This window comes from Plecotus auritus, assembly GCF_963455305.1.
Source record: "Plecotus auritus genome assembly, chromosome: 9".
NCBI classification, from domain to species: Eukaryota; Metazoa; Chordata; class Mammalia; order Chiroptera; family Vespertilionidae; genus Plecotus; species Plecotus auritus.
Window position 1 is genome coordinate 39228994 of NC_137783.1, and position 27060 is coordinate 39256053.

General features: G+C 39.9%; 1 protein-coding gene and 1 pseudogene across 3 annotated transcripts in view; one reads left to right on the plus strand and one right to left on the minus strand.

Moving 5' to 3' along the window:
• The window catches only part of JMJD1C (jumonji domain containing 1C), a 283189-nt gene that overhangs the window by 140971 nt on the left and 115158 nt on the right, over positions 1 to 27060 (minus strand). The gene's annotated exons all lie outside the window — the stretch shown is intronic.
• Positions 20942 to 23776, plus strand: LOC308257707 (eukaryotic translation initiation factor 4B-like; annotated as a pseudogene). The gene is made up of 2 exons: positions 20942 to 21118; positions 22692 to 23776. The product of its transcript is annotated as a eukaryotic translation initiation factor 4B-like (transcript).

Consider the following 27060-nt stretch of genomic DNA (forward strand, 5'->3'; position numbering starts at 1 on the left):
GGTTATTTCAAAATTACCTACCCAGATTTCAATGCTAACCATAGATTTGTTCACTTATCATTGGCTTCCACAACTCAATTCCTAGAGCTATTTCCTGGGATACTTTAATAAAATCCAATGCACAAAGAAAAAAGAATTAAAAATTCAACTGAATGATGTTTAAAATACAATGGATAAATACCATAAAGGCTGTCAGCACTCATTATTATGTTTCATCAAGGTGTTATCATGGTTCCTTGGTTTCACATAAATCTATCTAGTTAACAGAAAACAAAACTTTGGCCAAAACCGGTTTGGCTCAGTGGATAGAGCGTCAGCCTGCGGACTGAAAGGTCCCAGGTTCGATTCCAGTCAAGGGCATGTACCTTGGTTGCGGGCACATCCCCAGTGGGGGGTGTGCAGGAGGCAGCTGATCGATGTTTCTCACTCATCGATGTTTCTAACTCTCTATCTCCCTCCCTTCCTCTCTGTAAAAAATCAATAAAATATATTTAAAAAAAAAAAAAAAAAAAAAAACTTTGTAAAAAGCATTATAAAGTAGCTAGAATAAAAATTAACAAAAGATATGCAAGCCTGTTATGTATAAAATTTTTGAAAGGCATCAAAGAACACAATACAGAAAATAGCATAAACTTGAATAGAAATAGCAACAGAGTAAAGATGTAACTAAACCAGCCGTGGGCAAACTACGGCCCGCGGGCCAGATCCGGCCCGTTCGGCTGTTCTTCGGCCCGCGGAGCTAAAAGAGCAGAGGGTTCTCTTGCTCTCCCCTCCGCTCCTTTACTTTGGATTTATATTAGTTCACACAAACACTCCATCCATGCTTTTGTTCTGGCCCTCCGGTCCAGTTTAAGAACCCATTGTGGCCCTCGAGTCAAAATGTTTGCCCACCCCTGAACTAAACTGATAGAATTGCAATAAAAACACCAACAGTAATATTGTGGAATTACACCAGATAATCTGCTGTTAAACTGGTATTTTGAGTTCTAGAATGTCACCTTGCTTCAATCTTTAATTTCTTGAGGGGGGTCCCTCAGCCCGGTCTGCCCCTCTCAGAGTCCGGGAGCCCTCAGCGGCGGGAGGCAACGTGGCAATCAGGGTAAGGCGACGCCCCCATCACACCTCTACTGCTGCCACTGCCGGGCAGCCCTGGTTACCTGAGCCTCAGGCGGCCCTGGGAGGCTGGGCAGCTGCCATCTGAGGCTCGCCTGCGCCTTGGGCCAGCCCTGGGCAGATGGGGGGCTGAGGGGACTGGAGGACTCCGGAGGCAGGCGCACAGGGCGGCCCCAGACATGCTGCGTGCCTGCCGCCCGGGTGGGGCTGAGGGGACTGGGTGCCGCCATCTTGGAGGGTGTGACAGTCAATTAGCATATTCCATCTTTATTAGAAAGGATTTTTAAAATATATTTTTATTCATTTCAGAGGGGAAGGGTGAGAGAGATAGAAACATCAACAATGAGAGAGAATCATTGGTTGGCTGCCTCCTGCATGCCCCCTACTGAGGGCGAGCCCACAACCCAGGCATGTGCCCTTGATCGGAATTGAACCCGGGACCCTTCAGTCCATAGGCCAACGATCTATATAGAATAATGAATAAAAGTGTATGGTGCCCTAACTGGTTTGGCTCAGTGGATACAGCATCAGCCTGTGGACTGAAGGGTCCCAGGTTCGATTCTGGTCAAGGGCATGTACCTTGGTTGCAGGCACATCCACAGTAGGGGGTGTGCAGGAGGAAACTGATCGATGTTTCTCATAGATGTTTCTAACTCTCTATCCCTCTTCCTTCCTCTCTGTAAAAAATCAATAAAATATATTTTTTTAAAAAAAGTGTATGGTAGTAAAAAAAAATCCAACAGCAAATTGGGCAAATGACACGGGTGAACATTTTACTGAAGAGGACACACAGATGGCAAATAAGCACACGAAAAGATGTTCAACATCATTAGCCATCAGAGAAATATAAACTAAAATTACAATGAGATATTATTTCACAAAAAAGGGTAACTAATATAAAAAAAGTGATGACATCAAATGCTGGCAAAAATGTGGAGAAACTGGATCATTCACACATTACTGATGAGAATGTAAAATGATATATCCATTCTGGAAAAGATTATGTCAGTTTCTTAAAAAACTAAGCATGTGCTTACCTCATAAACTAGCAATTGCACTCTCAGGCATTTATCCCAGAAAAAAAGATGACTTATGTCAACACAAAAACCTGTATGTGAATATTCACCAGAAGCTTTATTCATAATAGCAAAAAAACAAACAAACAAACAAAAAAAAACCAACCCTGGAAACAATCTCCATGTCCTTCAACAGTGAATGATTAAACAAACTGTGGTACATCTCTGCCATGGAAATATTATTAGAAATAATATTATTCAGCAATAAACAGGAACTATAGATGCTCACAACTTGAAGGAAATGTAGGGAATTATACTGAGTAGAGAGCCAAGCTTGAAAGGTTAGATACAGTATGAGTCCATTTACATAATATTCTTAAAATGATAAAATTATAGAGACAGAAAATTAGTGGTGGCCCGGGATTGGGAAGAGAGGTGACCATGACTATAAAAGGGCAGCAAGAAGAGTATTTGTGATGAAATTGTTCTGTATCTTGATTGTGTTGGTGGTCACATGAAATCTACAGTGATGAAATAGCATACAATACAATATATACACATAAATACATGCATACACACAGAGTACATGTAAAACTGATGAAATCTGAATAAAGTTGGCAACTATATCAATGTCAATTTCCTGGCCATGATATTGTACAATAGCTTTACAAGATGTTACAATTGGTAGAAACTTGCCCTGGCCTGTTTGGCTCAGTGGATAGAGCGTCAGCCTGTGGATCAAAGGGTCCCAAGTTCGATTCTGGTCAAGCACGTATCTTGGTTACAGGCTCCTTTCTGGTCCAGGCCCTGGTCGGGGCTCATGCAGGAGACAACCAATTGATGTGTTTCTTTCACATCGATGTTTCTGTCTTTCCCTCTCTGTTCCACTCTCTCTAAGAATCAATGGAAAAATAAAATATCCTTGGGTGAGAATTAACAAACAAGCAAACAAACAAAAAAACATAGCTGGTTTGGATCATTGGCTAGAGCAGGGGTGGGCAAACTTTTTGACTCGAGGGCCACAATGGGTTCTTTAACTGGACCGGAGGGCCGGAACAAAAGCATGGATGGAGTGTTTGTGTGAACTAATATAAATTCAAAGTAAAGGAGCAGAGGGGAGAGCAAGAGAACCCTCCGCTCTTTCTGCTCCGTGGGCCGGATAGAACAGCCGAACAGGCCGGATCCGGCCCGCGGGCCGTAGTTTGCCCAAGGCTGGGCTAGAGCATCGGCCTGCAGACTAAAGGGTCCCAGGTTTGATTCTGGCCAAGGGCACATGCCTGGGTTGCGGGCTCGATCCCCCCAACCCCCAGTAAGGCATGTGCAGGAGGCAGCCAATCAATGATTCTCTCTCATCATTGATGTTTCTCTCTCTCTCCCTTCCTATCTGAAATCAATGACAAAAATATATTTAAAAAAGAAAGAATATGGTTCATTAAATGTTAAAAAAACAACAACAAAGAAATGTGAGTGAGCCCTGGCCGGTATGATCAATGGTTAGTGTTAGCCTGCACTGAAGGGTCACAGGTTCAATCCCCGGCCCCAGAGCATGTGCGGGAGGCAACCAATCGATGTGTACCTCTCACACTGATGTTTCTCACTCTCTTCCTCTCTACCCCTTCTCTCCTCCCTCTAAAAATCAATGGGGAAAAGTATCTTTAGGTGAGGATTAAAGAAAAGAAAAATGGGATGTGGACACACAACTCTAACTAAACTCATTAAGAAATAAGATTTGCTTTCTTTAGCTTCCCTTGACAGAATAAATGATGACATCGATAACTATTTAACAAGGTATCTCTTGCAACACAATAGCTTAAATTGCCTGCTTTTTGGTGTACCTTTTACTGTCAGTTTGATAGATATATCCTTATGGGCAATGCAGAGAAAAGACAACTTGGTTTCTTGTTTGCAAGCCCTTCTTCCAACAGTCCTAGAATTAGACCCTGTGCAGCCATGCAGAGGTTTTGGTTTATGAGTGCTGCAGCAGTGGGCATAATGAATCATTTATCCAGTGGACATAAGATATGTCAAATGAAGTTAACTTTAATAATCGACTTGATGGCTAGTAACTAGGAAGTGGCTTTTGGAAAGATATCTAAGGTTTTAAGGGTATGTTTTTTGTAAAAAATATGTTTTTATTTATTTTAGAGAGAGAGAGAGGGAGAGGGAGAGGGATAGAGAGACAGAAATATCAATGAGAGAGAAATATCATGGATTTGCTGCCTCCTGCACACCCCCTACTAGGGATCGAGCCTGAAATCCAGGCATGTGTCCTGACCGGAATCAAACCATGATCCCTTATTCCTGAGTCTATGCTCAACCACTGACCCACACCAACTGGTGACAGCTGTGTAAGTTTTCAAAAATACGTTTTTACCCCCAGACTAAAAGGAAATGGATTCAAATCTAATGGTAGTTATTTTGTCAAAATATTAAGTATGACTTATATTACTCCTTACAACTTTCTGTATCTTTCAAACATCCTAAAATGGACATTTATTACTTTTATAGTCAGAAACAAATGCCATTTTTAAAAAGTGAGATATCATTTATAAAGTTTCTTTGAGTAGCTGACACACAATTAAAAATAAGGCTATGGAAAAGGAAAAATAAAAGAGAAGTCAAATAAAGAGGAGGCAAGGCACTAAAGCCTATGATAGACAAGTCCATTCCTATTTCTTTCACTTTGTTTTTTTTAAAGGTTTTTTGAAAATATATTTTTATTGATTTCAGAGAGGAAGAGAGAGGGATAGAGAGATAGAAACATCAATGATGAGAGAAAATCATTGATTGGCTGCCTCCTGCACGCCCCCTACTGGGATCGAGCCCGCAACCCAGGCATGTGCCCTTGACCGGAATCAAACCCAGGACCCTTCAGTCTGCAGGCCGATGCTCTATCCACTGAGCCAAACCAGCCAGGGCCCTATTTCTTTCACTTTGAATAACCTTAAAGCAGTGGTTCTCAACCTTTCTAATGCCGCGACCCTTTAAAACAGTTCATGTTGTGGTGACCCCCAACCATAAAATTATTTTCGTTGCTACTTCCTAACTGTAATTTTGCTACGATTTAATGAATCCTAATGTAAATATCTGTTTTCCGATGGTCTTAGGCGACCCTGCTAGCGGTTCTGCAATATTATTCATTTTTAAGCAAAGTAACCTAAGGTTGCTTACCAATGATAACAATGTTAAGAAAACGTTAAAATGTCATCAAAGTGCCAAAAAGTCTTGGCAGATGAGCAAAAGACATATCATATCCTAAGCAAGTGTCATTAGATCAGTCATGAGATTTCCTAAATGTCATCTCCTCAGACCATGAGACCATGGAGATGTACTAGCTGTCTGAACTAAGACTAGCCCAGAACTTACAACATGACTAACAAAAAGCTTTATATACTCCATAGGTATAACACAATTCTACAAATAGTTTACTGGGTCAGGTTAGCCTAGCCTTTAATCCCATACCTGCTAGTCACCAGCTGTAGATCCATAGGCAAGTTGCTTACCTCCCAAAGCTTAAGTTACCTCACCTACAAATGTAGATGATAAGGATGTTGCAAAGTTTGAATTAGATGATACAAAAGTGATTTAGACAGTGCCTGGTATGGAGCAAAAAGTTACTGATAATGGTTTTGTGTTTTCATATACCATATGACAACAATGTTCAAGAAGCTCTAGCACTATAAAGATCTTTTAAAATTAATAAAATATTTCTTTATACAAAAAAAAAGAAGCTATAGTACTAGGGAAAGAGAACTAAACATATTAATAAAATATCATCAGTTCCTATCCTGAAGAAAAGCAGAGAAGGCAGGCAATTATAACTCAAGGATTCACATAGTGTTAATTTTTTTTAAATAAAAACTATTATACTTAAAGAGGTTTCTCTGATTACAATTATAGAATCCTTGAAATAAAGGTGTGTGAGTTACTCTGGACTTGTAGAAATCTAAAAGGCAGAGATAGATAAAAAACTCTTTATAGGTGAGGAAAACACATGAACAAAAGAATAGTGTGCAAAAATATATAGTACTTCTGGAAGTGCTAACCATAAGCAGTTAGGTATAGATAAAATATAGCATTGTGGGAGGTACAGTGGAAGGATAATAAATTTAGTGATATCCTAAATTCACTAAAAGAATAATTCATAGATTTCAGGTAGTAACAATTTATGGTACATAAAGAATCTCTAAATAAACATTTAACAGTTTAGGGTTTTAAAAACCCTTAACATACTGCTCTGCAAAAGTAAAAAAAAAAAAAGGCAACCTGGCTTATAATTTTAAAAGATAGCACTTAATTACTTCTATATCATAAACATCCTATGGTGTCATTAAAAATGTCTACCTATAAAATTACACAAAAAATTTATTATTTATTTGAAAAGATTTCTCCGTTTGTTTCAATGAAATTACACAAATACTTAATTTTTTTGTAACTTTGAAAAGTGCATACTAAATGCTTTCGTATGTTTCTGTTTCATGTTTTAAGACCTTATTATCTAATCTGATCTACTGACTTGAAAATCATTCTACCTTTTTACTTATGATAAATACATATTACAATTGTTAAAAACTTTATTTTTCAAGTCAAGTAAGTTCTATATAATTAAATGCAGTTAAAACTTACAACCATCCCTTGCCGGTTTGGTTCAGTGGATAGAGCATTGGCCTGCGGTTCAAAGGGTCCCGGGTTCAATTTCGGACAAGGGCACGTACCTTGGTTGCAGGCTCCTTCCCTGGCCCAGGCCCTGGTTGGGCGAGTACAGGAGGCAACCAATCAATATATTTCTCTCACATCAATATTTCTCTCGGTCTTTCCCTCTCTCTTCCACTCTCTAAAAAAAAAAAAAAAAAATCAATGGAAAAAAAAAAACCAATGGAAAAATATCCTCGGATTAATTAATTAAATAAATCTTACAACCAATTATAATCCATGTGAATAATTCCAATACATATATGGATTAAATTAATACAAAACTAATTTTGAGACTTAGAAAATGTTAATGTCACTTCTAAATCATCATATTAAAAAATAGTAACAGCATTAAGAACTTTTATCTTGACAGCACTTACTGAATTGGGGGCAAACTTGAGCTAAAATTCATAGAGATTGGGGGAAACAATAACAGAATGAAAAAGAGTCTGCTCAAAGACAGTAGACTAACAAGAAAGACACTCCTCAGAACTCTGAGACCACAAAAGGCTAACTAACCACGCGTTGAAATAAAAGGAAAAATACCCCTCTCTTTTTACTTTTGTGTGTCTCCAAGAAAGCTGGATTGGTATGGAGCAAATGTAGCTTTTAAAGAATGTCTTGAGAGTTCTAACACAAAACAGCCCTCATATGGATTCATTCACATCACCTTGGTGATACAAAAACTTCCAAGCTTTGAAATTAAAGTGGTCTAAGACCACTCAGAACATCATGATGGTACCATCCCAGATATATGGCAGATTCAACAGCAAATCCCCTATGGAGAAACCTACCATTTCCAGGCCTCAACATATTTTCACAAAACTCCCCCAACCATCTCAGCCTGGAAAAGGTATACGTAGAAGAGTAAAAAGTTATTAAACACAAGAAAACAAGGTAACATGACTGAGAACCAGCAGAGACAGCAAACAGGACAATATTTAGAAATGAGAATTAGCAGGTGCAGATTACAACAGAATAATTATGAATACTGTATGTTTAAAGAAATAAAAAGAGAAGTTTAGAAATGTGTAGAAAACAAGAGTATTTTTTTAAATGAATAAGCAATAAATAAATGGGACTACATCAAACAAGATGTAGATGGCCACAGTCTGGCGTCCCTCTGTGGGAGGCAACTGGGCCAATCAGGGGAAGACACTGCCCCCATCATCCCCGCCCCCACCATGCTGCCACTGCCAGCAGCGGCTGCAGGCACTTGCTTCTTAACGTTGGCCCTGCTCCCCACCAACTGGTGGGTAGGGGGCGATCTGGGGCCAGGCCATGTGGGAGGTTGAGGCACAGCAGGTCACACCCCATCCAGCCTCTGCAGAGGTGTGGCGGCGCTCCCCGCCTCCCCACTGCACTGCTGCCTCTGTGGAAGGAGCAGCACTGAGACGGGGATGCGCAGCCCCCTCTCCCACCGCCTCTGCGGAAGGAGCCACGGTGCTGGACTGGCCCACGCCACCCGCCTCTCCCACACTGCCGACCCACAGCCCTCGCAGCTGCTGTGGCTTTGTCCAGAAGGACGTCCAGTCTATCAGGTCTAATTAGCATATTACCCTTTTATTAGTATAGATTATTAGTATAGATATACATAGCCCATAGACACAGACAACAGTGTGGTGAAGAATGGTGTGGGAGCTCAGGAGGGGGGAAGAGGAGGAAAAATAGGGGACATCTGTAATACTGTCAACAAAAAATAAACTTTAAAAAAATGGGTAATCAGAATTGGAAAAGAACCAAATAGAACTTTTAAGTATAAGAAAAAGATTAAATTGAATTTTTTGGAAAAGCAATGGATGGATAAAAGCTTATTAGATACACTGAAAAGAACAAGTAAACTGGAAGTCAGGTCATAGGAAATACATGTATCACAGAGACCAAGCAATAAAATGATAAACAGTATGCAAATATTCACGAGAATGTGAAGAATACTTTAAAAGTGTCATTCAGAGTTCTACTATTGAAGGAGAGGGGTTCTGATACTGAACAAAACCATTACCTTGTATCCACGGGATATACAGTTTAGTAAAAAAGGCTGACATTCATCAAATAACCACATAAAATTATACTTGTGATAAATAAAATTAGGAAAATTTACTAAGTACTTTCCTCAACTTACTTATTTTTGTAAAATATATTTTTACTGATTTCAGAGAGGAAGGGAGAGGGAGACAGAGATGGAAACATCAATGATGAGAGAGAATCATTGATTGGCTGCCGCCTACACACCCCCTATGGGGATTGAGCCTGCAACCTGGGCATGTGCCCTTGACTGGAATCAAACCTGGGACCCTTCCTCCTGGTTTGGTTCTATCCACTGAGCCAAACCAGCTAGGGCTACTTTCCTCAAATTAGATCATGGGTTTTGAGAGCTCTGTCATGAAGATATGAAGTAATATGTGAGATATGAATCAAGTTAAGTAGGAAAGTGTTCTTAGCAGAGAGAACATTATGTGCAAAGAGGCAGGAGAAAATATTGTATTTTTCAAAAACTCAAAGAAAATTATAGGGATGAGCTATGAAAAACAATAGGGCAACAGAGGGTAGGGGGTTCTTAATGCTGTAAGAGCAAGATTATGCAGTCTGTTAAATAGATAATTTGGTTTTCCCTAAGATTAATGAGAAGTCAATGAAGAACTTTAAGCAATTAAGGTATGATATTAGATTTTGATTTAGAAAACCTAAGTCACAATAATTATTTCTTTTGGGGAACCAAAGGGCATTGGGAATTCTTTTTAAATCATTACCAAATTGACATCCTTAAAGTAATCACAACTACAACAAATCAATTAAGTTTATCATAAATCAACAAGAGGCCCAGTACACGAAATTCGTGTAATGGGGGGGGGGGTGGAGGGGTCCCTCAGCCCAGCCTGCACCCTCTTACAGTACGGGAGCCCTTGGGGGATGTACAACTGACAGCTTAGGCCCGCGCCTCGCTGGGAGCAGGCCTAAGCCATCAGTTGGACATTCTTAGCGCTGCCATGGAGGCGGGAGAGGCTCCAGCCACCATCACTGCGCTCGCCAGCTGTGAGCCCGGCTTCTGGCTAAGCAGCGCTCCCCCTGTGGGAGCTCAATGACCACCAGGGGGCAGCTCCTGCATTGAGCATCTGCCCCCTGGTGGTCAGTGCATGTCATAGCAACCGGTCGTTCTGCCATTTGGTCAATTTGCATATTAGCCTTTTATTATATAGGATTGCCCTAGCAATGGAGAACTTCCCTCATGTCATTGAGAGATAAGAGAAAGGTAGTCATCAGATATCTTTTTATTCTCTTGTTTACCAATGAAATTGTCATTTTACATTTTTTATTTTTTTGACCTAAAACCCTTATTAACCATTTCTTCATTTTAACCATTTTTTATAGTTTTAATATATGTTTCAGATCTCTGGATTGAATAATCTTTTTCTTAATCCTCACCTGAGGATATGTTTTTATTGATTTGAATGAGAAAGGGAGAGAGAAAGTCTAAAAGAACATATAACAACCTGTGGAAAATACATAGAAGAGTATGAAAGTTATCACTTGTAACCTTATTTTTTAAACTTTTCAATACACAGTTGATTCTGTCCTCAGTAAGTTAGTTAACTATATCATGTCTCCCTCAGATCACTCAACTGGAAAATAGGAATTATGAAAGCATTTATCTCAAAGGGATGATGTAAAACTCAGGAAAATGGATGGAACTTGATAAGCCTTCAAAAATTAAATAGTTACATTACTCATATTATTTATCACATGAGGCCCAACACTCCATAAAAAAAACACCTCCATCCTGAGACAAGGAAGGCTATAGGAAGCTTATGTGTATTTTAAATTACACCTAGGTGTGACTATGACTCATCTAGAATTAATCATAATTTTGGAATATAAAAGATGTACCTTAACTGTACTTCATTAGTACACAATGTATGTCATTGGTATATAATGGCAATAACATGCATAATGGATTAAACAAAATGGAAGACAAAAGAGAAAAGGGGTTTAAGGGAGATTGATGCTGATTTAGGCATTGTGAGACAAACTAAATTTACTTTTAATGGAGAGCAATGTTCAGAAGAAAAAGACTTATTAACCAGAATGAGCAAATTAAAGGGAGTTTTCTTTCAGGAGAAAAGCAAGGGATAGGAATCAGCCTATGAAAATAATGAGGCTTTAGAAATATGGGTCAGGCAGATTCAACAAATAATGCTGATAATACTAGGAACTAGTACTGGAAAATCACTTGTATTCTGACCCAAAAGGGACTCTTGACTACTTTAATACATATGGAGGACAAGGTAGCCATGAGACAATGACACTCCATCTCAGCTGCTAAGGCTCAAGGAGCACACCTATGGGAATCCTATGGATCTACAAACCTATAGAAGTTCATCTAAGGCACATATAATTTACATTGATGTACTATGACTTCTGCCCTCATGACTCATCAAAAGAAGACATACCACATACCATCCTAATATATAAAAAGCCAAGGGCCATGATGACTGAAATAACCAGACGGATGACCGAACACAGACTACATGGGGCGACAAGGTTGGCAGGGGGGTTAGTGAGGGATGACCAAACGACTGAACAGCAGGCTGCAGGGGGCAACCAGGCTGGCAGGGGAGTTAGTGAGGGATGACCAAATGACTCAACAGCAGGCTGCATGGAGAGACCAGGCCAGAAGGGGAGAACGTTGTGGGTGACCAGGCCAGCAAGGCGGGGTGGGGTGAGGGGCAGTTGGGGGCAACCAGGCCAGCAGGGGGGCATTTGGGGGAGACCAGGCCAGCCGGGGCAGTTGGGGCAACCAGGCCGGAGGGGGAGGGGGGAGAGACAGGGGCGATCGGGCAGGCAGGCAAGTGAGCAGTTAGGAGCCAGCGGTCCTGGATTGTGAGAGGGATCCCGGATTGGAGAGGGTGCAATCTGGGCCAAGGGGACCCCCCCCGCACCTGTGCACGAATTTCGTGCACCGGGCCTCTAGTATAGTATAATTAGCAAGAACAGAAACTCTTCTGAATATGCCTTGTACCCACCTTGTAGGAGAGAGGTCAGCCCTAATATGTAACAGCAAACAATGGAAACCAATCTTATAACAATCTGGCTTGAGGAAGAACTAGATTTAGCTAACTTAACCATCAACCAATTTCTATACTAAATATTTTTGTACCAGTTTATCATAAGGGAAAAATAGCAGATCATGGGGAAAACAAATAATTAAATAGTACTAGAATATGAAAATGTATGTAATGGCTTTATAAATCAGATTAGATATTTCTGTAAAATCTATCCCTATTCTACACTGGCTCCTCCAAATGTAGGGCATATTCATACTGTTGCTATTGCTATGACTGTCATATAAATGCTACAATACATGTAGATGTTCAGACAAATATAATCATTTTGCTGGAAGAGACCATAGGCCAAAGGCTATGGTGGCCTGTTTAGTGAAGAAGCAACCCTACTGAAAGAGACCCAAAGTACTTGACTTCAGCTATTGGGAGGTGATCTCCAGGCCCCTGAAATGTCCTACTTGTCAAGAGTGTTACTGTTTGCCTGGAGTTGGTTATTGCAGTCTAACCAGATGACTTATGATGAATACTTTGGGCACTTCAGTATCAGTTCCAACCTCTAGAGATATTAGTTAGATTTATGAGAGGAAATAGAGACTAAAGCTCAGGTGTGCAGATGGTATATGACTGTGCTCCAATAAAAACTGTGCACCAACTCCTCTGGTTGGCAATATTCTGCATAATGTCACACATACTGTCTGGCTGGAAGAACATATTGATGCCCATGACTTCATGGTCCACGTGTGGACCCTTGCCATGCATAGTAGACCCTATGCATTTCTTCCCTTGGCTGATTTTAATTTACTTCTTCTCTCTGCAGTAATCCATAAGCATAAGTAGTATCATGGTTTTCAGTGAGTTTTATGAGCCGTCCTAGCAAATCATATAACCTGAGAGTGGGACAACTGGTGTCAAGAGGGAGGACAGTCTTATAAGGATTCTCATAAAACTGTACAGTTGGGTAAAATTGCAGTGCTCTACTGAAATTTTTATTTATCTTTCGTTGCTTAACCTTCACAACAACTCTATATGGTAATTTAGATAGAGAGAAATAAGTAACTTAAGTTCATCCAGATATCAACAGTAAATGGCAGAGCATGAATTTGAACCAGAAAATCCAACATCAAGGCTTATGTTCTTAATATATTACATTGCCTCCCTAGATGACTGCTGAGGTTTTCTTTCTCAGCAATTACATTTTCTGAACCTATGACTAGATGATTTCTAAGGTCACATTAAGCCATGTAAATTTATGAGCAAACAGTAATTCATACAGAACTTTAAAAAAAAACAACACCTTAAATATTCTTCATTGTATTTTACTTTCCATTTTTATTATGTTTTTTTTAAATATATATCTTATTGATTTTTTACAGAGAGGAAGGGAGAAGGATAGAGTTAGAAACATCGATGAGAGGGAAACATCAATCAGCTGCCTCCTGCACTCCCCCCCCGCCCCACCCCTGCACTGGAGATGTGTCCGCAACCAGGGCACATGCCCCTGACTGGAATCGAACCCGGGACCCTTCAGTCCGCAGGCCGACGCTCTATCCACTGAGCCAAACCGGTTAGGGCCCATTTTTGTTATGTTTTAATTATTTGTATTATTAAGAACAGATAATAAAATGCTATATTAACAATGACAACAACAAAAAAAGCTATATTAACAAACATAAAAAGTAGCTGTTAAAATATATTAATGAGCCCCAGCCAGTGTTGCCTAGTGGCTGGAGCATAGGGCTGAGTATCAAAGGGTGGCGGGTTTGTTTTCCCATCAGGGGTACATACCTGCGCTGCACATTTGATCCCTGGCCCTGGTTGGGGCGAGTGCAGGAGGCAACCAATCAATGCATCTGTCCCTCCCTCTTTCCCGCCCACTTGGCTCCTTTCTACTTCTCTAAATCAATGAAGAAAAAAAAAATCCTCGGGTGAGGATTAACAGCAACAAATTAATGAAAGACTAAAATGATCTGCTAATCTAATTCACTTATAAAAATCTATTTCTAAAATAAAAATTATGATATGAAGTTACTACATTAAAATTTCCAATTAGAAAATAATAGTTGTTTTTATTAAAGACAAATTAAAGTCAGGCATAATCCCACTGTTCTCAAAAATGATTTCAATTACTTTATAATATTTTCTAATTACATAATTTTGATACTGCTATAATAAAGATCTGTGCTTTTTTTTTTTAAATACATTTTATTGATTTTTTACAGAGAGGAAGGGAGAGGGATAGAGTCAGAAACATCGATGAGAGAGAAACATCGATCAGCTGCCTCTTGCACACCCCCTACTGGGGATGTGCCCGCAACCAAGGTACATGCCCTTGACTGGAATCGAACCTGGGACCCTTCAGTTCGCAGGCCGACGCTCTATCCACTGAGCCAAACCGGTCAGGGCGATCTGTGCTTTTTACTTGAATTTTATTTGCCCATATTTCCCTAAAGTATTCATTATTTTTAAAGCTGCATCTCAGAATATTAATTTAACAACATTCATAAATTGTCAGACATCAGAGTTTTGTTTTGTTTTTAAATATATTTTTATTGATTTCAGAGAGGAAGGGAAGAGAGAGAGGTAGAAACATCAATGATGAGAGAGAATCACTGATCGGCTGCCTCCTGCATATCCCCTATTGGGGATCAAGTCCACAATCTGGGCATGTGCCCTGCCTGGGAATCAAACCGTGACCTCCTGGTTCATAGGTCAATGCTCAACCACTGAGTTACACCAGCCGGACAGACATCCGAGTTGTTTCCCTCTTTTTTCGCTTCAGTTGGACTCTAATGAACATCTTTCTATGTGTAACATTACGCCTTTCATTTTTCTATCTGCAATCCTAGCATACTGTCTGGCTCATATGATGCCTGATAAACATTAACTGAACTGAATATAATTATTACTTTTCAATAATTATTTTGTAAAGATAATTTCCTAAAAGTAGAATTAATGAATCAAAGCATATGAACTTCTTTATGGTTCTTACAACATAATGCTTTCCTCCAAAATCATGTCATTTTTATGACCCACAAGAAATAAATGAGTACTCATTCTTTACAATATTTACCAGTATTAGATTTTATCATTTGAAAATTTTAATACTTTCTATATATATGTTAACCTCAGAAGTGCTTTACCTTGCAGAGAAGTCATAATTCTGACAGTATATTGTCTTTACTACCACTTCACTAGTTACAAAAGTATAAAAACTAATAATTCTAATTCTGGAAACTCAATTGTAATTATGTAAAATCTCTTTATTTCAAAATTAAATTCATAGTTGGAATTTGGCATGTCTTCATCATATTTTAGTAACATCTGGTTGAAGTCATAATGTAAACCAAGTATGGCAATATAATAGCCAGACATAAAGGCAATTTTGTGCCCAAGAACAGTGAATTCTACTTTCACCAGACACACACACACACACACACACACACACACACACACACACACACCCTAAAAAGAACATATTGATAAAGGTTTACATGTTTATGATCTGATCACAATTCCTGTTGAAACCAGAATAACCTATCTATGACGGAAAAATTGCACTGAAAAGAAAACGTCTGAGCTTCCTAAAACTCACTACAGAAATCCAGATAAATGATTGTAGATGAGCATATATAGTGACAATAAAGAGGTAAGTTCTCTCCTTCTACATATTTAAAATAACTCATTTGGGTAATTTTATATTTTTCCCTATGACCATTTCAGGAACTACATTTGTGTCTGATTAGAAAGAGGGCATTGATCATAAGCATTTTGTTTTTACTATTTACAATGTTTCAAATTGGTTACTTCCTTTTACAACTGGCTGTTTATGCTTTCCTGTTCTTTGATTTTAGCATAGAGTTATAATAACCAGGAAACTTGCTGTAATTCCCAGTAGGGTTATTTTTCACTACCTGGAGTAAACTCATCATTTTAAAATAAGCAATTAGTTACTATATGAGATGGATAAGATACTGTGCTAAACTCCCAGGAATTATATAAAAATGACTAAGACATGATTCCTGTCCTCAAAGAACTTACAATCTAGTAGGGAAAGACAGACGTACAAACGTAAGAATAATACAAAGCAGAATGTGCTAGCTGTTAAAACAGAGTTGTGCAAACAAAGCTCTACAGGAGCACAGGATGGTGAGATTAGTTCTGGTTGGGGTGATCTGGAAGATGGGCCAGCAGAAAAGTAGTAGAAAATTCTGCCCCTTAGAAAATACAGTAGTGTTACAACCCAGCTGGGTTAGGGTCGAAGCCCCACTCCCCACAGAAGGTTTTCCTAAAGGAGATGGAGCCAGGGCCCTAACCCAGTTAGGTAGGTGATTCGTTGATTTCAATTATGAGTGCCAACACTTTCTTTCCCTGGTATAAATAAATGTGACTTCATGAATATTTTACTTTATTAAAAAATATAAAATTTAACATTATATTAAGTAACTTACATAAAAATGTAAGTTACCTAGGCCTCCATCATCAGAATGGCCTCAGGTGGTACCCTGATCATACAGAACCAAACAAAAAATAGACACCATTTGAGCATGTTATATATGTGGTGCTCTAATACATATTTTGCTATTGATATTCTGGGAAGAAAAATTAAGAGATGCCGGAGAAGTAACCTCTGCATTATACTATCCCATATTTTGTTAAAGTTTTATTTATTTTTATATTTTAAAAATAGAATAGGTTAATGAGTTTACATGATTTTTTTGTCCCGTCATGATTTCAAGAACCAGCAGGTATATAGTCAGTTTCTAATAATTTCTCAAAATAAGTAGACAAGATAATAGAACCAATATGTAATATTTAACAGGTACCACAAGAGGGTGAAACAACTAGAAAGAAGATAATATAAACATATGCAAGAACATAAAAGCAAGTATCACGTGTACAAGGGTTAAAAACAGTAAATTTGTAGAAAAGCGAAGAGTATTAGTTTCCATTGTATTTCATTCTATTTGATACCTAATATAGATCCCTAAAATTTCTCATATTTGTAGATATTTTGTTTTGCTATATATGAATTTAAAAATTCTGGTTTCATAACTGCTGCTTGTAGATAACCTTAAATGAGCCTCATTTTAATAAACAGATAGGAAAATAATAGAATCTGTCATGTACTATAAATAAATGAATGTTTGCAAAGTCTTGTAAAACTGAAAATGGTCATTTTCTAAAGATTTTCAAGCATTCTTATTTCAATTATTTGTTCTATTAATTTTTACCACATCTTGAAACAAAGAAAGAAAGCAGAAAGAAAAAAAGACACAATCTAATTGTCTAAATTAAGGAACATACCCCATTACATAGATTTTCTTTAAATATAAACGTACAATTCAAAAAGACTCGCTATCATAAAATTAGCCAAGCAAACCATGAAACAAATTGACAAGGTTTTTTATAATAGCTGTAATATAAAGAATGCTCATAAAAATTATTATAAAAACACAAAACCCAAGTAATTGAAGACAGACAATTCACAAAAAATACATTTTGCTAATAAATATGAAAAAATATTCATCACATTAAAGAAATGCAAATTAAAACAATTAAGTAGTATTTTTAAATATCAAATTAGCAGATATAAAAATGGTATAATAGTCAATTCAATTCTGCCCTCCTTAAGTTGGAAAAATCCTCCTTTTGCATATGTTTGTTTGGGATTTAAAACAAGATGATATAAAAATAAGTAATCAGCCCTAGCCGGTTTGGCTCAGTGGATAGAGTCAGCCTGCAAGCTGAAAGGTCCAGTCAAGGGCACATGCCCAAGTTGTGTGCTCAATCCCCAGTGCGGGGCATGCAGGAGGCAGCCAATCAATGATTCTCTCTCATCACTGATGTTTCTGTCTCTCTCTCCCACTCCCTTTCTCTCTAAAGTCAATAAAAAATATATTTAAAAAATGGTAAGTAATTAATGCTTGCAGGTGAGGGGGGCAGAGGGACTAGGGTGTTAGGGTCCAGGTTAGATGAAAAGGCCCATACACTGAATGGAGACAATGGCAGAAAGTACAACGTTTAAATAATTTGCGGAGCATCAGAAGATTTTTAGATTTTTGTTGTTTTCAAGTTCATACCCTCTGACCAGTAATTCTATTGTAATTCTAAATTCTAAAATTAATCATACTTGTAGACAAAGATTTATCACAGTTATTTACAATTACACAAAAATTAGAAACAACTATAATACCAATTATTAAAAAACTGAAATATGATATGATCAAATACTATGCAGCCATTAAAAACTGTTAGTTATTGCCCTGTGAGGAGAAATGTATATAATGTAAAACATTAAGTAAAATAAAAAGGCGGCACTTACAAATTTAATGCAGTCTTACCTAAAACTATGATTAAAAGAAAACAGATAATCAATTTCCATTTTATGTCTATGTTACTTTCACTTGATTACACAAACCCTTTTTAAAATTTAGAAATAAATAAATAATTTCCTATGGAAACAAAACACACCAGAGATTCGTATCATGTTGCTTTACTTCATTAGTTTTCATATTTATTTGTGTGTGTGTGTGCATGCATTTGTGTCTATAATCTTTAAGGTTTTCTATATATAGGATCATATCATCTGCAACCAAATAATTTTATTGCTCCTTTCAAACTTAAATGCCTTCCCCCCCTTTTCTTGTTTAACTGCTCTGTCCAGAAATTTCAATACTATCTTGAATAGAATGTCATCCCTCTCTTGTTCCCATTCTTAGTGGAAAAGCTTCCAGCTTTTCACAATTGAGTACAATGTTAACTAAGCAGAAGGATATAAAATCAACATGTAAGCCAGCTGCATTTTTATACTCTAATAACAATCAATCTAAAATAAAAATTAACAAAACGATTCCATTTACAATAGCATCAAAGGGAAAAATTACATAGGAATTAACTAAGTAAATGAAACACTTGTATACTGAAAATTACAAAACACTGCTAAAAGAATTTAATGACATAAGTAAATGGAAAGACATCCTATGTTTATGGATTAGGAAGTGTAATATTGTTAACATGGTCAATACTACCCAAAGCCATCTACAGTTTCAACGCAAACCCTATCAAAATCCCAACAACAGAAATAGAAAAACCCTGAAACTCATATGGGACACTAAGTAGCTAAAACAATCTTGAAAAAGAACGAAGATGGAGGACTCACACTTCACGATTTCAAAACTTTCTATAAAGCTACAGTAATCAAAACAATGTGGTACTGGCATCAAGACAGACATATAGACTAATGAAAGAGAGAGCTAGGAAATAAATTCTCGCATATATGTTTAAATAATTTTTGCCAAGGGTGCCAAGCCACTCAATGGAGAAAGGACAATTTTTTCTTCAACAAATAGTGCTAGGAAAACTGGATAGCCACAAGCAAACAAAAGAAGTTGGACCCTTACTTAAAACCATAAACAAAAATGAACTCAAAAATGTATCAAATGCCTACATGTAAGACCTAAAACAATATTATTCAGCATAGCCAAGAGGTGGAAGCAACACAAGTGTCCACCAATAGACAAAAGGACAAATACTAGTACAATATAGATAAGTACTAGTACAACTAGCATAAATACTTGTATATACCTACAATGGAATATTATCTAGCCTTATAAAAGAAATTCTGACATAGGCTACAACATGGAGGATCTTGCAGACATTGTGCTAAGTGAAATAAGCTATCACAAAAAGACAAACATTGTATGATTCCATTTATATGAGGTATTTAGAGTAGTCAAAATCATAAAGACAAAGTAAAATGGTGGTTGCCAGGGGCTGAGAAGAGGAGGGGATGAGTACAGTTTCCGTTTTGCAAGATGGAGTAAGTTCTATAGATAGATGGTTATACAACAATGTGAATGTACTTAATGCCACTGAACTTTATACCTAAAAATGATTAAAATGGAAAATTTTATGTTAAGCATATATTAGCATAATTAAAAATTTTTTAAATCTGTGGGGGGGGGGAAGAAAGCAGAGAAATATATTTTATAAGAAGATATGTCAAAGTAAGTTGGCTATTTGGTAGTGAAAGTAGAATGATTATGATTTTCTACTTTATACCATTTTCCAAATTTTTTACAATATGTGCATTTTTTTTTGTGCACATTAAAAAAACTAAGTTGAAATTTAAAAGGAGGTTTAGTGATTAAGTAGTTTTGTAAGGTTAAAAGGTTTACAACACAAACAAATTTCTAAAATTATGAAACAGTTATTTCCTACCGAAATTTTCTTCAAAATACTAAATAACTTATGAATATACATTAGGAATTGACCTTGATTTTAACCCTAAGATTTTTTAAAGTTATGTTTATTCATTAACTATAATACTGAAGCATACTTTTTGGCATTACTGTTATTACTGCTACACACTTTTGAGACTTTTCACGCAAAATTTACACCCTATATGATAAAAGCCCAATATGCAAATTGTCCCCTCAGGCAGTCATTTGAAAGAGAGTTCGACAGGGAGACTGGGAGTTCAACCACTCGCTATGACATGCGCTAACTACCAGGGATGGGAGGAGTGCGGAACATGGTGGGCGTCAGCGACGCGGCACTGGCAGCAGGTGGCAGTGGAGGTACTGCTGGCCCCGATGGGCCCTGACAAGAGCAGGACCACAGTGGGATGGTGGAGCAGGTGAGCGGGCAGCACCAGGCCAAGGCAGGTGCAAGTGGGGGCCCGAATGCCCTGCCAACGGTGACCAGTGGCCAGCAGGCCCTGATTGCCTGATCAGGGCCAGGCCCCAGGCTGAAACAGGGGGATGGCAGTGACCAACCTCCCACAGCACCCAGGAGGGGGCTGCGACTTCTTGCCAGCTACCTGGGGGCGAGGGGGACGGGGACAGAGGTGCATTGAAAATGCGGGGGGGGGGGGGTGTCCACCGAACTCGCTCTCAGTCCCCCTGCTACCCTCCCCCAGGATGCCAGGGCTCAGGTGCCAGGGAAGTCCTCGTGCTCAGGTGCTGGGCACCCGTGAGGAGACTGCCTCACACCCACACGGCCTCTTCCGGCTGAGCCAGGCCGTAGCCGCCGGGACCACAGAGTCCGGTTGGGCTCCCCATGGGTTCACGCAGGAGCCAGTCTGTGAGGCTAGCCGGGGAAGAGCGTACTGCCCGCCCAGCTTCCGTGCAACACCGCTGGGCGGCTCAGAGGTCCACGCTCCGCCCCGACTCACCTGGAAGGCATTTGGCCGCGCTCACTGCATCTCCATGTGGGGACTCAGGCGCCGTGACTCAGGTGGAGGGGGGCACGTGGGGCCTGGGGGCCCAGGTGCTGCCTAGGGCCCAGAGGTTAGCTGGGACCTGCCCCTCCACTCCAGACGCTCACGCTTCGATCACTGGCCAGGCCTAGGGACCACACTCGTGCACAAGTTTCATGCACTGGGCCTCTAGTATATGTCATAATTACAAGTTTTAACCAATTTTTGAGTTAATGTTTATAAAATAAAAAAGCATGCTAGTCATGGTTTTAAAAACTACACATTAACCATTCTACATACTCATTCAACAAATAATTTTTAATACCAATCATGGATAAAATTATCTTCTTTATTTTGCTAAAGTATTCAAGGTATCCTAACAAAAAAATCATCTTTTTTTCTTTCCATATTATATATTTTTTTAAATGCCATTAATTCAATTCATTGCATCTCCTCCCTCCATCCCTGTCTTTTCTTTTTAAACACTTATCTCCTCATACTTTTAAAATATTAACTAAAAAGAAAAATTTGTAAGTAGTATAATTATTAGCAACTAACACTATCCTTATAAATAATTTACATTTAAAAAAATCTGAAAGTAAATACCTGACAATACTTATACCAAATTAGAGGCCCGGTGCATGAAATTTGTGCATGCGGGGGGGGGGGGGGGGGGGCGCGGGTGGTGTCCCTTAGGCCGGCCTGTGCCCTCTTGCAGTCCAGGACCCCTCGGGGGATGTCTGCCTAAGCCAGCAGTTGGACATCCCTATTGCAAATCGGGATCCCTCGCTCCTTACCGCCCACCTGCTTGCTCCTTACCGCTCAACTCGCTGCTCCTTAGCGGCAAACTCCTTACCACTTGGCTCGCTGCTCTCGCCAGCAGTGAGCCCAGCTTCTGGCTGAGCAGCATTCCCCTGTGGGAAAACACTGACCACCAGGGGGAAGCTCTTGCGTTCAGTGTCTGCCCCTGATGGCCAGTGCACATCATAGTGACCTGTCATTCCGCCATAATGGTTGCTTAGCTTTTATTATATAGATAACTGAAATACGTTTTAATGGCTTTTAAAATATTTCTTTAATATTAATGTAAGAAAGATTTTTATTCATATATATTGCATACCTATTACATGCTAAACAATGTCAGAAAACAGAGATAACAATGGTTAAATAGATGTGGCTTTTTTCCTCATTCAATTAATGATCTTATTAATTTAGCATGTTTCTTTTATAAAACTGAGAATTTATTATAATCTCTTTTCTTAAATGGAACATTTCCTGATACAAAGTAATTTTACCTATTATCTGAACATATAATTTCATATTAAATATCTGCTATTATCTATAATCCAAGGAAATTATATGCTATTAAATGCTTTATAAGAAGCAGTTATAAAGTATCCTCTTATCCTCTTATTATTCACCTACCAAGTTTCACTTGGCAAAGTTGTTCCACACTGCACACAAACCAGTCAACTTTTAGTATATTTTAATCCAATTTATGCTTCCCCAAATGCACATAATAAATTATTAGGAGACTAAATATGCTGAAAGACTACTAACAAAAAGACACATAAAGCCTTTATGCTCTCTCTTCCTCTTTTAACGTGGCAGCCTCAGCAAAAAAAGAATAAGACAGAGAAGACTAAGTCCCTAATAAACTTTCTGGCTAAGGATGGAGGGACTGGTGGAGGAAGCACCTCTGTCCCCAAACCAGTCAGCTGGGCTCATGAAACAGCAACCTGAAAGGAGATGTTTCAACCACTTGGCACAATAATGATAATGCTGTGTACAGAGCACCTCCAATAGACTGTTCTATCCTTCCCACTGTTCCACAGGCTGCTTGGGAACTCAATATTGACAGGAGCTATTTCCCAAATTGCCACTCCACACTGCTTTTCTAAGGCACCTGCCCCATAATGTGACAGAAGATTCCATTAAGGAATTCTTTAGGGGATTAAATACCAGTGTGGTCTGTTTACCAAGTGAACCCAGCAATCCAGCAAGGTTGAAAGGTTTTGGTTACGTTGAGTTTGAGGACCTAGATTCCTTGTTCAATGCCCTGAGTCTCAAGGAAGAGTCTCTAAATAACAGGAGAACTTGAGTGGACATCACTGATCAAACACAAGATAAAGACAGGGATGATGGTTCTTTTGGCTGAGATCGAAATCGAGATTCTGACTAAATAGATACACGCTGGAGGGCCCGTCCTGATACAGACAGCTTTGATATTTACCCACCTAGAAGACGTGATGACAGCTTTGTAGATAAGAATGGAGATCATTATGATTGAGACCAATACTGTGATAGCTATTGGCACAGTTTTCATTATGGCCCAAGCCAGAATATGGATCCATATAGGGGCCAGGATTACTATCATGATAGAGGCAGCAGAGACTATAATAGAGGCTATGATTTCAGGATAGGCAGTGGCAGAAAAGCATTTGGTAGTGGGTACTGCAGAGATGATCACAACAGAGGAGGCGGGGACTGCTATGAAGACAAATATGACAGATTCAATGATTATTCTCAGAATGATTACAGGTATGACAATAGTGTTCCCCCAAAGACCCAAATTGAATCTAAAGACTTGGAACACTCCTAAAGAAGATGATTTCTCAGCTAAAACCTTCTACTCCAGTCGAGCAACATCTATCTTTGGGGGGGCAAAGCCTGTTGACAAAGCTGCTAGACAATGAGAAATAGAGGAGCAGCTATGGAAAGAGTGGAAGACACTGCAGTGTTAGCTGAATGAGCCTAAACTAGAACCACGGACTTGAAAGAGACACACAAGATGGCTAAGTGAATAAACTCAGGAACAGGAAAAGTTAAGGATAGGAAGTAAGTCATCACAGACTGGGACCTCTGCCACATCTGGCAGAAATTTGAGAAGGAACGAGAGTGAGAAATCTCTAGAAAATGAAACACTCAATAAGGAGGAAGACTGTCACTCAAATTCTAAGCCTCCCGAACCTGAAAAGCCCTTAAAGGTAATGCCAGCTCCTCCACCAAAGGAGAATGCTTCGGTGAAGCAAAGTCTAACCCTCCTGCTTGATCTCAGAGCTTAGACACAGAGCAGCAATCCCCTACAAGTGGTGGGGGGAAAATTGTTCCAGCACAACCATCTGAGGAAGGACCAGCAAGGAAAGCAGATGAAAATAAAGTGGATGGAGTATCCCAAAAGGCAAAAACAGGAACTCCAGTCGTCATACAGGAGATGGAGGGAACAAAGACCACTGGAAAGAATCAGATAGCAAAGACACAGAAAGGATCAAGACTCCCATTCTGCACCTGAGTAAATCCAGCCTCCTTCATTTCTGCAAGCAAGTATGCTACTCTCTCCATTGATGGTGAAGATGAAAACTAGGGAGATGACAACAAACAGATCTTTACATCTTGAGCTTTCTCGGAGGCTCCCTCAACCTGGATCATTCAAGAGCAAATGAAACTGACAAGATAAATAAAACTCCCCACCTTCGGGAGAGCTTCTTAACTTTAAAATAAATAATAAAAGATAAACAATGCAAAAAAAAAAAAATGGGCAAAGGACCTAAATAGACACTTTTCGAAAGAGGACATAGGAAGGCTGAGAGACATGTGAAAACGTGCTCAAAGTCACTAAATCATTCAAGAGATGCAAATCAAAACGACAATGAGGTACCATCTCACACCTGTCAGAATGGCTACCATCAACAAATTAACAAATGACAAGTGCTGGCGAGGATGTGGAGAAAAAGGAACCCTCCTGCACTGCTGGTGGGAATACAGACTGGTGCAGCCACTGTGGAAGACAGTATGGAATTTCCTCAAAAAGTTAAAAATGGAACTCCCATTCGACCCAGTGATCCCACTTCTAGGACTATATCCCAAGAAACCAGAAACACCAATTAGAAAGGACCTATGCACACCTATGTTCAGAGCAGCTCAATTTATAATAGCTAAGATTTAGAAGCAGCCTAAGTGCCCATCAGCAGATGAATGGATTAAAAAACGGTGGAACATCTACACAATGGAATACTATGCTGCTACAAAAAAAGAAGGAACTTTTACCATTTGCAACGGCATGTATGGACCTGGAGAGCATTATGCTAAACGAAATAAGCCAGTTGGAGAAACATGATCTCACTCGTATGTGGGATATAATGAATGACATAAACTGATGAACAAAAATAGATCCAGAGACAAAGAAACACTGAACAGACCGTCCAACCTCAGAGAGAAGGCGGGGCGGGGGGGATGGGAGGGAGGAGGGAGGGAGTCTATCAGTGAAAAAGGACTTGTATGCATGCATATTAGCATAACCAATGGACACAGAGACTGGGGCAGTGAGGGCTTGCCCTGGGGAGTGGGAGTGGCGGGGTTAATTGGGGGAAAAGGAGACATATACAATACTTTAAATAATAAAAAAAATAAAAATAAAATAATAAAATGAAATTCTTTTAAATATTGCCACAGCCTTTAAAGTATTGAACTAACTGGAGAATTGCCAATAGAGGCAGTGAGAAAGAGACATCTTTTAACAGAAAAGGTGTGCATTTTTATGACACATGCAGTTGCCTGTGTGATTAGTGCCTAGGGACTTCCATTTAGCAAAATGGCAATGACAGTAATGCAATGTCTTGAATCAGGTTGGGCAGTAGGGCAGGTATGAAGAAGAGCGTAAGATTCCTACCTTTAATTATTACTGTCTTAATGTAGTATATATGAATTCTAAAACATTATCTGAATAAATTCTCCATCCTTGAAAAGGTTAAAAGAAAAAAAACACATAAAGTTGTTTAACAAAATGAAAACAGTATTTGACATTTCTGCCAGATACTTCAGAACCTCTTCAGGAATATTAATCCACTAGAGGCCTGGTACGTGGGGTCCCTTGCACCAGTGCGCGATCGGGGCCAGGGAGGGACTGTGGGAGGGCTCCAGGGTGTGTCAGGCCCGTCTCACCCAGTCCCAATCGGGGCTGATTGGGGCCGGCTGACTAGGGAGGCACTGCAGGAGGGTGGCTAGCTGGGGATGGACCACGGGAGGGCTCCAGAGCATGTCCGGCCCATCTCACCCAATCCTGATCGGCTGGACCCCAGCAGCAAGCTAACCTACCGGTCAGAGCATCTACCCCCCTGGTGGTCAGTGTGCATCAGAGCTACAGGTCAAAGGGTTGCTTAGGCTTTTATATATATACTAGTAGTCCTCGCACGAATCCGTGCACCAGTAACTCGCCAGTAGCTCGCTGCTGCCCTCCAGTAGCTCTCCGCCCGCTGCCCTGACCTCCTGTAGCTCCCCCCGCCCCCGCCAATAGCTTGCTGTCCTGCCCCTTCCTGTAGCTCTCTGCTGCCCGCTTGTAGCCAGTAGCTCTCTGCCGCCCTCCTGTAGCTCTCCGCCCGCTGCCCCGCCCTCCTAGTAGCTCCCTCTGCCCCCCCTTCATAGCTTGCTGCCCTGCCCCCTCCTGTAGCTCTCTGCCACCCGCTTGGAGCTCGCTGCCCCACCCTCCTGCTGACCCATGATCTGGTCATTACGCTTCACGGCGTAACGATCATTTGCATATTACATCTTTATTATAAAGAACTAGAGGCCTGGTGGGGTCCCTCGGCCTGGCCTGTGGGATTAGGCCGAAACTGGCTCTCTGGCATCCCCTGAGGAGTCCCGGATTGCGAGGGCGCAGGCCAGGCCGAGGGGCCCCAACAGTGCACTATTGGGGCCACTGAGGGATGCAGGAGGTTGGCCAGCCAGGAAGGGAACATGGGAGGGCTCCAGGGCGTGTCCGGCCTATCTTGCTCAGTCCCGACAGGCTGGACCCCAGCATCAAGCTAACCTACCTGTCGGAGCGTCTGCCCCCTGGTGGTCAGTGCACGTCAAAGCAACTGGTAGACTGCCCCCTGGTGGTCAGTGCACGTCATAGAGAGCGGTTGAGCGGTCTTAGCATATCATGAGCATTTTACGCTTTGACTGGTTGAACAGATGACCGGACGACTGAACACTTAGCATA